The sequence below is a fragment of the Uranotaenia lowii genome, chromosome 3, assembly GCF_029784155.1.
Source record: "Uranotaenia lowii strain MFRU-FL chromosome 3, ASM2978415v1, whole genome shotgun sequence".
NCBI lineage: Eukaryota > Metazoa > Arthropoda > Insecta > Diptera > Culicidae > Uranotaenia > Uranotaenia lowii.
In genome coordinates, this window is record NC_073693.1 from 157,165,348 (window position 1) to 157,178,091 (window position 12,744).

General features: G+C 35.1%; 1 long non-coding RNA gene across 1 annotated transcript; it reads right to left on the reverse strand.

The window, feature by feature from the left end:
• Positions 1–4,139: 4,139 nt before the first annotated feature.
• Positions 4,140–5,966, reverse strand: LOC129756400 (uncharacterized). The gene is made up of 2 exons (XR_008739458.1): positions 5,743–5,966; positions 4,140–4,734 (listed from the first exon to the last, which is right to left on the reverse strand). It is a non-coding gene; the product is annotated as an uncharacterized LOC129756400 (long non-coding RNA).
• Between the last annotated feature and the right edge of the window lie 6,778 nt (positions 5,967–12,744).

A 12,744-nucleotide genomic window follows, 5' to 3' on the forward strand; every position in this document is an offset into this window, starting at 1 on the left:
TATAATCGGTTAGTATAGATCGTAGGTTGCGAAGGGTACATGTAAGATTATTCTTTTTAGTCTTTTAAAAACAGTGAAAACCTTAGTTTTCGTTTTGAAAATTGTTGTTTTTTCCCACAGGAGCAGAATTTTGGCAAATCATTATATTTTATACAAAAAAAACCAGCAAATATACACTTTAATATACTCGGGACCTTGCCATGAGCAGACATGATATAGGATTCAAAACTGAAATTTGTTTAAAATAGGGTATTTCATAAGATTTTTCGTTTATCAGAAATCATCTGTCCCATAGCCTCGGAATCGGCTATACAGCTTACGAGATGTGGAATTAGCAAGAAAAATATTGTTTGTGGTTAGGTTTGAATGACTCATACCAGGCAACACTTTCAGCTTATCGGAGAAAAAAAAATTCAAATTTCAGCGATCTACCCTTAGTTTTTCGCATATTGAAAATTAAAAATGCTGGTATGACCCTTAGCTGATGACCCTTAGCCGAAGTTGCCGATCATATGCTTCACTCCAATGCATGATTTGAACTTTGTGGACATTTTTGACAGTTTTTGCATACTTTTCCATCACTCACACACAGTAATTTTTCGAACATTCAACGGTTTTGTCAGCTATCAATTTGATAATGATTGATTTTGAACGGAATTGTGCAAAAAACTTTTTTTCCTTTTTCTCTTGCATCGCAAGCATCTCCAAAACGCATTAATTTTAAAATTTGAAAAAAATAGGTCGGGTAGTAATTTTTACAGGCAACAAAATGCTGTCAAAATTTTGAATGTCCGATTACTAGTGAACGAGCTATTAGCAAGACAAAGTGTCCCATTTCTAAAAGAACTAAGCTTTATTTTATTTAAAATAGGTTAAAATTACAGGTTTATCTAAAAGCAAGTTCACTGGTGTTGGGGAAAAGTGGTAGAAATTTAGAAATTTTACCATACAAAAATGTTTTTAAGATTGCTGGGCGTTGTATTTTTTTTTTACAGCACTGTTTCTATTTCAGCCGTATGTGATAGAAATATTGCTATTTTGCATCACAGCATGGGAAACTACAACACGTGTTGTTAAAAAACTTGAAGGCCACAGATCTTGAAAATCTTTTTGCATGGCAAAATTTTCACAATGTACAAATAGTGACAAAATTTCTATCACTTTTTCCCAATATCAGTGAACTTGCTCTTAAGATTTTGGTTCTTTGGATTTTTGTCAAAATTTGATCATAATTCGAAAGAACTTCTCAATCTTTCAATAAGTAATAAAGGTAGTTTCGTTGGGAGAGCCAGAGTTTATGACAGATTTATATTGTTTGTTTTCTATTTTGAACATTTCTTTATTTGTAGTCATTGTTTAAATATTCAAGCAAGTATTTGAAAATGATATACAGAAATTGGGAGCGTTAAACGATAGAAAAAAATCAATTTTGAGGTTACAACTAACTTTGTTCATCAAACATGTTTAATTCAAGAAAAAAAGCTATCAACCACTTATTATAAAAAGATTTCAATGCGAGCAATACTAGAAACTTATACTTATACTTTTTCAAATCAATAATTCAAAAACAATACTGGCGGCTAAGAAAATACCAGCATATGCTTTTTTGTGTCGATTAATCGATTAATCGATTCCTTGTACATTCATACCTGCAAATGCAATTTTTTTTAAATTAAAACCAATAAATGTCTCCTTTATTTTAAACATAGTGATTTGCATATGCCATTTTCTCGACTACTCTACTTATGGAGAAAAAAAAATTGTATTTTGAAGTTATTAGACTCTATCTTGTTTTTTTTTCTACTAAATTCATCTGCATAGTATTTTAAAATATCTTCACCTAATTATTCAATCCCACAACATTCAGAGGAATGCAGGTAAATGCAATTCCTGTTACGCTTTACCGAGGAATTCGCAATCTATAGCGAAGAGAAGGAATGAGAAAATTATTCCTATAGGTTTTCGTATTCATAGTAGTGATTGCATTCCGAGTTCGTTGCTTCAGCTCAGGTGAAAAACGGCGAAAGTGAGTGCTATACGTAAAAATGAAAAAGATGTTTACAAACTGAATCACATAACACCTTTACCTGGTAATGTGTGGAAGTATTGCAAGAATATGAAACAAAAAAAAAACGTTGAGTTTGTTTCTTAAAGATTTTTTTTATTATACGTTGTAAGAAGATACAGAATTTTAGAAAAAATCTTTAAAAAATTGAGAATAGTTTTAAAAGCATGATCACTACTAAGCAAGTCATACTCGATCATGAACATGATCGTATACCCCATTTGTCCTTGTGTTTGTTACGAACTGATCGCTCGGTCGGAAACTTTCCCCACAACTACTTAGCTATGCCCGATGCAACAAAAAATCGCGCCGTCCTCAAACCTCAACAATGAAACGTACTGTTCATCAGTCAGTCAGTCAGTCTTCTGTCCGCGAGCTTCGTTGTCCAGAAAGTGTGCTAGGACGTGTCTCACCTACACCAGTTTTGGAACCAGGTTGCTAATTAAATTACGCTTCATTGCACTCCGGACAATAATAAATCCTATTCTGACTCAGATCAGCAACATCAACCGTGTTGTCTTCGCTCTGCTTCATTGCCTCATCTTGCTGCCTAGGTGTCTTGTTTTCGTAAATTTCGTTATCGAATTGTTAGTAAATTTTTCGGCAAAACAATGTGTCTCAACTGTGGAACCGTCATTGTATGGTAATTATTGATTCATCTACTATTCTTTTTCAATTCATAGGCCTAGTACATGTTTTGAGGATACGTTACGTAGACGAAAGGGGAAATTTTGTTCTCATTATTGCTAACGTTGATAATAAACGTTTCCTCGAACATTGCTCAGGCCTCAAAGCACTAAACACGCATTCTTTCCAGTGCGAATTGTTATAATAAAACAGGTTTTCTCCTGCAGTTGTATAATTTTTGCGATCGCTGTCGCCGTAGCCATCTACTACGGCATCTTCAACGTAGATGACTCAGCTCCGGAAGTCGGCGAGTTCATCAAAAAGACTGGAAACAGCATCAAATCCGGCATCAAAGAAGGAATCAAGAAACTAGATGACTGATTTTTAAACGACTAGATAAAATCTACTTATTCCGAAATATGTCACAATTCTCTCTTTTAACGAAAAGTGCTATCGATTTTTATGTTTAGTTTTAGAGTTAAATTAAAATTCATACTCGTATTGATAAGTGATAGAAAACATTGTCGTATGAAGTTTTAAATCTATTTATTCTGATAAAATTGTGTAACAGCAGAAATGTGATGATCAACAAAGATGAAGTAAACCTGTTTTAAAAAAAATGAAATCATATTTTAATTGGTTAATTGGTTTTCCTAACAAAATTTTGTTTGTCTTCCTTGACCTAGTCATTAAGTTATTTTGTAACTTGAAGGTTCCCTTGAATAAAAATCACAATTACAATTACAATTTTCACAATTTTTTTGTAAGCATAGTAAGGATTTGTTTCTTCATTGTTCAACAAGAATTCCACTTTTTATGTCATATTATTCAAAAAGAGAAAAGAAAAAAGTTCTTTTTGTGATAGATGGGGAAGTTTTTTTTGTATTTAGAACTTCTTAATTGGATGTAACACTAAAATTAACTGGTTTTTTTAAGAGATTAGTTTTTCAGATTTAGTAAAAAAAAACATATTTTTTCGAATAATAAAACTGAACAGTTTTGGATTCTTTAATTTGAGTCTTATAAAAGTTGACGCACATCAAAATTAATAAATCATTTTTTTAATTGTTCATTTATTTCAACACGATTTTGCAAATTTTGACCAAACATTGTTCATAAAGTGCATGAGAATGTTTGTAATTGGTTCAGGCTAAAACTTAGATTTTTCCAAAATCCACTCTTTTTTTCGAAAAAAATATTTAAAATTTATGTTTCTAGTTTTAAGCATATTTTCGCTAATTATCTAACACATGAATTAAAAAGTAGTTTTTGAAAATATCAAGAGGCAATTTCTTTTAGTTTTTTGAATATTTTTAAAAGGATTAGCTTGACACTCTGGGTTGAATCATCCCAGAGGATGAAATCCCATAAATTTGTTGTAAATTTAGTATTGAAGCCCAGGACCGCTAAATTTTGTCTTTCGAAAAACAGAAATAAAACACCATCGTCAGATTTACGAGAAATAAATATATTTACAGAACCTTATAAAACATTTAGTCAGATCTCTAAATCTAAGTCCATTGTTTGTAGTTTTGTTGATGCATGAGTTAATTCGCTGTCGCTTGGTTATTGTATGTTTGTATGAGGCTAATTTGAGGTCACATTTTGCATAAGCCACATTTAGGAATATTATTTCATTGTATGAGCCATTTGCTATGGTAAAGCACGTATTGAAGGTATTGTATTGTGATGTTTTGATTAATGTTCCATGCTGGTTTTCTTAAAATCTGTTGAGTAGCTAATATTTTAGTTTAAAAAAAAACAGCCCAACTAAAGGCAAGTCGATGGCTGTTGATGGAAGCTATGCAAGCTGTTTTTTTAAATGTTTTTGTTGATTGGTCAATCGATGTTCTTATTAATTGAGCTTGTCCTTGACCGCATCCTTGATCGAGTCACCGGTGTTGTGGACAAAGTCCGAAATTTGGGGGGCGCTGTCGTGCACATCAATCACGCCGAAGTAGATTCCAACTGCGATGGCTGCGGCCAGCAGTATCCCGACCACAATGAGCGAGATAAAAACGCTCATCGCACATTGGCAGCAACTGAAATGGGAGAATAATTTGTTACACATTTTAATCCAAAAAAGTTTAAAATATGTTGGTTTTTTATTTTATCACATGTTAAGAAATCATAACTTAACTTTTGTTGAGTCAAATGAACTATGCTAGCTAAAAATATAAAATGTTCTTTAAAAAAATTTCATTTGATGGTCAGGTTCCAACATCGACGCACTTTGTTGTTACGCACCATATTGCATATTGTAGTACGGACGCCAGTCTGACTGCTCTCCACCTCCGTTTTTACGAGCCATCCGTTTTGAGGGGACAAACTCTCAAGAGATTGCCGATGTTTTATATCGATATGTTTATTCACATTGGGTGGAGTTTTTACACCAGACTATGAGTTATGAAATGCATTTTCCCATTGGCATGTAATAAAGTTGCTCGTTTTATTCAAGATTCTTTAAATCAAGCAGTTTATAATAAATTATTTGTTTGATACACCATAATCCGGCAATTTTATTTTTGTGGCATTTGTCTCTAATGAATTTAAATCATGCCCCATCGATTTTTGTATCTCAAACATTTATTTTAAACATTGCTTCAAAACATAAGTAATGAAAAAATCATGATACTCCCTATTGCATCGCATTGTCTTTACAGACACTTGTCTATAAATATATGAAAATAAACATACTTAGCCACACTCAGTGTTTAATACTGGTTAGCACAGAAACAACAAACTCGTAGTATCGTTTCACACGTATACTTTTGTTGCTGTTGCTAATATATATGGGATCAACCGAGATGCTGCCGCAAAGCCAAACGAGGGGGACGTATTCATTTAATGCCAACATCCCATTCGTATCATTCTCGCTGAATGAGTGCTCTTTTCTACTTCGCCGAACGTGTTTGTCGTAGATAAATTGAAAGATCCTTGAAAAAAGGACGTGTTTTCTCTAATCATTCCAGACTAAGGGCGTCTCGACTCTTCGTTTCAAGGTAATAATTACTGCGACCTTAAGGCGTTAGATCAAGTGACCCACTTACCAGCAGACGACGCTTCCGGCGATACACTTGCACATTTTTGTTGTGGTTTTAATTCAAAGAATTCCAGTGAATTATTCGATACAGAGGAAAAGGTGTAATTTTGGAATTTTTCTTTCCTTAGGGTGGAAACCGATAAAATGGGGTGTAGAAAAACTATACTACTGGCACGAGATTCAGTACAACAACTCCGTTGAGGGGTACGATTCGACTATAACTGATGTATAAAGAACAAAGCTTGGCGGCTTCCTGCAACCGCATATGATTCATACATTCAAACCAAACCATTCATACAAATGTTACGAACTGCGAGCATAAGAGAAGTGATGCTAGAGAATGAGCGTAAGAGTACGCTATGTTGAACAGATCCTGATTCTCTTCTCTCTACAGGGTGGTGCAGACTTCGATGCATTGTAGCCAGATCTCCAGGTTCTCCCGTAGATCTACAGACACCACTTCTACGGATTGATATAGGTTTTCTGTTTTCGCTATACAAAATTCCATTCGATTATCTAAAATGTTAAAAAAAATCTCCAGGGCCGTTTCACCAAAAAAAAAAATCGAATTTTTATGTAATTTTGGATTTTTATTCTCAACACTTTTTTAGTTTTAGTCCAACAAGGGATTTTATAAAGGTTGTATAATCAACAGAACTTTCTGTATATAAGCTTAGCTTGATTAACTACTCATGTCCACCTTAATTCATAAAAACGAAAAAGCATTGTTATAGAAAATGTATGCATTACTTGTTCCAAATCAAATAATGATAACAATCACTTCGAGTTCCACGATCGCTGGTGTGGATCAGTAGATCAAGTTCCACATTGCCAATGGTTGCTAGTCCGTGATTGACCGAGGTCATCAATTTCGTTCAGAGTTCAAATGAATGATGCTTGGCAGGGGGGTGGCATCCTTATTCTTTGTCATTGAATATGACAACCATCAAAATTACGGGCCCACGGTTTTGGTTGTCAAGAAACCAGACTAAATCTAGAGTTTGTTTTGATTACGTCGTATGAACCAATATAAACAAAATTGAGTTAATGACTGCAAACGATTGAATAACACGTATTCAATGTTTGGTAGAAATTTTGATTCATTTGGTCAATAAATAACTTTAAGAGAATGATTTGAATTTAGGACGTATGATGACTTTCTCATTTTCGAGTGTAATTTGGTTTTTGAGTCTTTTTGCGTACACTGACCGAAATCGGGCTATAAGCTTTATTGGATTTTCTAGTAATTTTGCACTAAAGGAAAATCCAAGATTTGTGTTCCAATTATATTTATTAGAAATTTCAATGAATGTTAAAGTTTGTCGATTTGATTTCAATTACAGATAATGCAGTGAATGAAATGTTTTCTTTCTCATATTATGTAAATAATAAATCGTGATATTAGTTTAAATTGATTTTATTTACAATTTATTCATGTTAGGCGGTCGTTTGCCTTTTTGACTGGAAAGTAGTCGACGTTCCTTGTTAACATGCTGGAACCTGCTACTAATCCATCGTTAGTGAGTAAAATTGCCACTTGGTGCACACTAGCATCGTACCGGCGAAGATGGCGATTCAGGGGTGCAGATATTCGTTACCTTAAAAAAATGAAAAAAATATTACTTAATAACAAGAATTTCTGATAATATTTTCGAAGACGAATATTGTCTATTCTTACCTGAGGCTCCACGAAATCCTTGCGAACATAATTTGAGTATGCAGTCCAGAGAGTTCAATTGATTTAAAGGATCAGCGAGCATTTTAAATTCTCTGTATTTCAAACACGCCCTTAAATATACATGAATAATTTAAAAAATATAAATTTAAAAAAATTAAAATAAAATTACCTCTTTCTGAATCTTGTTAGGTAGAAGCCCTTATATTCCGCTAATTCGTAATGTTTAATATGAAGAGAGAATACTATGAAAAAAGTATTGCCTCTTCCACCTCTAACATTGTTGATGTGATATTATCAGCCCTTCGAGATAAGTTTGAATATTTATGGTCTGGGTGAAACGAGTTTGAAGCTCTCTACGGAAGTAGGATCCCCTTGATTCACCAGATAGATTCTTTCTGTCGAAAAAGCAATAAGAATGATTTTGAAAATTAGGATAAACAATGAAACATTTTGCGTACGTACCTTTCCATTCTTCATTCAATAGAATGAAAAGAGCAGAACATTCCAGCTAAATCGTATGATTGAATCTGATTTGCTAAAGCTGGCGTTTTTGTTTTCTTCGCCATCATGACCTGATATTCGTTATAATAATACGACAGTTAACTTAATGTACATGAGTTAATTGCTAATAAATATACGTTTTTTCGTTAATCCGTTTATCCACAGAAAAGTTCAACTATGCGACTCTATAGGGTACGGGGCATTTTTAGTTTTCTTAAGCACAGCAGTATACATCTTTTGAATGGCATTCCCCGTAAGTGAATGGTTTAAAAAAAAAAAAATATGTCGCAGTTTATTGCAGCTGATGAATTTTTGCAAAAATTGGGTATCACCATATCTCTTTTATACCCGTCCATCTGTCTTCCGTGCTATTGGTAAGGAAATATCGACCTATTTTTTGTTGCATTTTATCATATTTCAGTCTGTTCCAAAATCAGGAGCCACCGCCAAAATGTTACACCTGAAATACAAAAAAACGAAATAGTCTCTTAGTTTATGTATAATATGCCAATTTGGCGATATGAGTTTGACACTCAAGCCAATAAAATTAAAACCCAACAACAACAACAACATAGTATACTAATCCAAATACACCTTTAAGATATGATTCTTCCGGAACAATGTTGTTTGGTCCTAATATTGGCGTGGGACTGGAACCCTATGCCCGGATGTTTTCTGTTGGTCGCTGCACAGTTCCATTTCTTTCTAAATTTTATTTCATCCTTCGTGTCTTGCCTTCCCGATGTTCCATTAGCACCTTCCGGATGATATGATAAGAATTTTTTGCAATTGAACTGATCGGTTTTGGCCATAGAAGTGACCACACGGCCGTTGCAACGCTCTGGTTCAAACTGCGGCTGCCGGTTGAGCAGAATTTTAAGGAACATGGAAATTTGAAGCCCAAAAAAGTATTTTTTTTTCGCTGCTGCTACCTTTCCGGTCGATTCAAACCTGCCCGATTTTCACTGCTGCTTCAATGGATGGAATTCTGGAATGCCTCCGCAAACTGCTTTACGGATTCTTCCTCCGGATCTGTGCGCGAGAAAGTAGAAAAATGGATTCAAATTTCTCGCCTTACAAAAAGTCGTTCACCTACCTTTATCGCTACCGTTGACAGCATCCTTGGCACTACTTAGCAGATTCTCATCCATACATTTTTTCCTCGAACAGCTGCAGAAAAAGTGAAAACAAAGTTCACGTATTCCGAGATTTCGACCCATTAAAATTAATACTGTGAACACATCAATAATATTAAAACTATACCAAATCATATTTATGAAATTTATTATATTTTCAGATACATTTCATTTGGGGCTGTATTGCAGAACAAACGTATAAAATTTATTAAATATTTTGATAGTTCTTACCAGATACATTATAGCCAAAAAATCATTGTACAATCTATCGGATTTTATCATTCCGTTTATTGGATTTTCCAATATTTTGTATCATTCTTGCTACAATTAAAGCTATTGTATCAATCCAATAAATTTTATAGCCCGATTTGGTTCAGTGTAGCCGTGCATTTGCCGTGATGCAAAAGGACACAAAAACTATTTTGACGAATAGGTTTTTAGGACGTTATGCATCGTCGCGAAAAGTTCTTCTAAAAAGTTCGGAAATTCAAGATAAAATGTAAAAAAACGATCTGTATGAGTGATAAATAGCTATCTTATAGCTTGATGAATTGCTGCAAATTGTTAGGTGAGTACAATTAAGTTTCAATTTCCCGTGCCAGTATTACTTATTTCCTTACAGAGGCAGTCAAAATAATTGAAACAAATTGAAAGCAATGGATACGTTTACGCGCTGCTCGAATGACCAGTAGCGTCACAAGTGAAGGCCGGACATGTCCAGGTGGAGTCCCAATGGTTCGTTTAAAAAAGAAATGATTCCAGAACCCTTTAAGCGGTAACTTCCGCGGTTTTATTGGATCGGTTTAAATGTTAAAAACATATTTCTCCAAGCAAGCAATGAAATAAGGAAGATTCGGGCCAATTAGACTAAATTTTAGCATCAAAATATGGATTGAGTAAAAGGACGTTTGCGCCAAATGAGAAAAGCAATAGGTCGTAAGTACATCTTATTTAATATTGACTAAACTAACACTTATTTCGAGTACATCAGTACGTTCTGCTTTCACTTTTACTCTGATTGTCGAATTTGCATTAGAACTTGACCAACATTCATAAAATGAGAATTGAAACTTTGGTTCAAAACTTATACAGCGATTTTCTCGAATCATATCAATTGGCTCATACGACCTAATCAAAACAAACTCTAGAAATATCGAATCCTAGAGAATTATAAATAGTTGCACACTAACTAAATAATCATTCTGATTCCACATTGGTTGAAATTTTGCCTTGTTCAACTCTCTACTACTTTGAGAGGAAAACACCATCAACCTCTCTTCTGATGGATAGAAAAAAAAAGAATAATGATTCTTGCTCAAAAGAAGAACCAGGTTGCCAACCCCCTGGTGCTTGGTATAGAGCAAAGTCTTTTGATACAATGATGAATATATACACACCTTGGTATAGAGTTGTTTTTGACATTTCTTACGCACACTTGCTGAGCGTGTACAGATGAGACGGGACAATTAACCTCAAAAACTCTCAATACAAAAAACGGGCAGCCGGTCGACACACATGGTCGTTTTTGAGGTTGATTGTCCCAAAACTGAAAAGTGTCGGTGAAACCTGCATAATATCACGAACACTATCAGCGGCAAATAGGACTATTAGCAGCTCGTTCACATTTCACAAAACTGATGCCCTCTTTGAACGTCAATTACGGCGGGCTAGCAATCAGAGATGCCAATGTGCCTGATTTTTCAGGATTTGGCTGATTTTTCGAGGCTAAGCCTGACAACCTGATAAGCCATTGATTTTGCCTGATTTTTGAAAATATGCCTGATTTTGCCTGATTTTTATGAATGTGATGAAAAATGGGTAGTCCAGTTCCTGATAAGTATCATTCCTGAAGTTAAAAAGTGCGAAAGGTTCCCTTTAATTCTTATTTAAAAAAGGGATTCTTTCGATTGCTAGAGGGATGAATCATCCTAAAGGATGAAAATCCTGGAAAAAAAATCTTTCGATTGCTTTGATTCAGTAGAATTATTCAGCCAAGTAGGCTCACAACACATATAAGAGAGAAAATGTAGAGCGAAGACCAAAAAAAGGTCAGCACTTTGAGCGAAATTTCCGTTACTTTAACGTAGCCTGATTTTTATTTCACCAGTTTCCTGATTTTTGAAAAAAAAATGTTGGCAACCTTGCTAGCAATATAATTTTGGTTGAAAGTGGGATAAAAGGCATTGACTGGAAAGCACTTTTGACCATAAACATTATTTTCCTAACTCCTATTAGTTCCTATTGAAAGCTTCAAGTTCTTAAGCAGGTATGAGTATGTCAAGTTTAATGGCGAAAAAAAACTGTTAAATCAAGAGAAAAAAATCAATAGGGCACCCTGAATTGAGGATCAAGTATCCCCATTCTCCCCTACAAAAAACTACTCAACTAAACTTATAGAGAATTCGTTTTCGTGTGGTGGTGCACCGGGGCACTACCGGTAGTGCACTTTTTGCTGTTTTCATGCTCGTTTTCACGATGAGTAGTCCACTGGTAGTGCACCATAAAGTGGAGGGTGGAACACTCTGAAAATATTCGGTGTTGCTTGCGCTCTCACCAATACTATCATGAATTTTGACAGCACGTGCTTGCCGATGTAAACAAATATCAGCTGGTTGGTTTATTTCTATACCGCGAAAATTGCGTTCGAGCTGATTTTTCTCTTTATTATCCCGAAGAACGGAAACTTGTTCCGGATTCAATACCAGTGCCGTTTCCAACAGAGGCGGAGAATTTCACCTGGATGGCACGTTCCAAAGCAAACAACGCTCCCAAGAAGAAATGTGCCCAGAAGGCTTGCTGCAATCGGTTCCGGGCGATGCTGAAAAAGGGCAGCAAATCCGAGTGCAAAAAGGCCAACCCAAAGATCTGGTGTTGTTCGGGAGGGTCCTATAAGTTGGTCTCCACAGCAAGAAGCGTTCAGCTGCGCCAAGTCCCGGATTCCCACCCGTTGCCCTTCAAAAACGGTAGTTCGAGACTACACCCGCATTGGGAGCTTGAATTTCGTTCGTTTCGGTCTGTTAGCAAAATTTTCTCCCCCGATTTCCGCGATCTGAGTTCGCCAATTTGACTTCCAAGAATTTTCTTTTGTCATCTGAAAACGGAAATAGGTACTCGAGGTATTTGCGAGGAATAAACGTTCAAAATACCGGAACCCTCAAGCTGGGGTAACTGCAGTCTAGCAGCAGTAAACATAGACCACCCAGAATCAGCCGGTATTGCAGTTATCATCAGAGCCAGAGGCGAATCTATCAAGCAAAATAAATCTGAAATCTTCACAATTCAACATAGTATATAAATTCATGCTAAAATTTTCATATTATTTAAAAGATAATGATCAACTAAAGTAAATTTCATTTCAATTTTCGAAGTCAAACGAAAACAAATACCAGCTGTAATGGATTGTTGACAGCTTGATGTTTTCTGTTGACACTGTCGATTTCACGTACACCAACAAAGGTGGGTGCAACACTCGATTCATGCTCGTTTTCAGCGTGGAAGGTGCAACACTTTCGGGTGGTGAAAACAAATACGGTATTAGTTCCACTGCAACACTAAATTTTGATTCTATAATCATTCATATCTATTCCATGCATTTTTCATTGTATTGCATAAATGTAGACAAATATCGATAATATTCGAAATAAAAATTTACACCAAGAGCATAATTTTCAACATACTCGCATATGTGTGTATG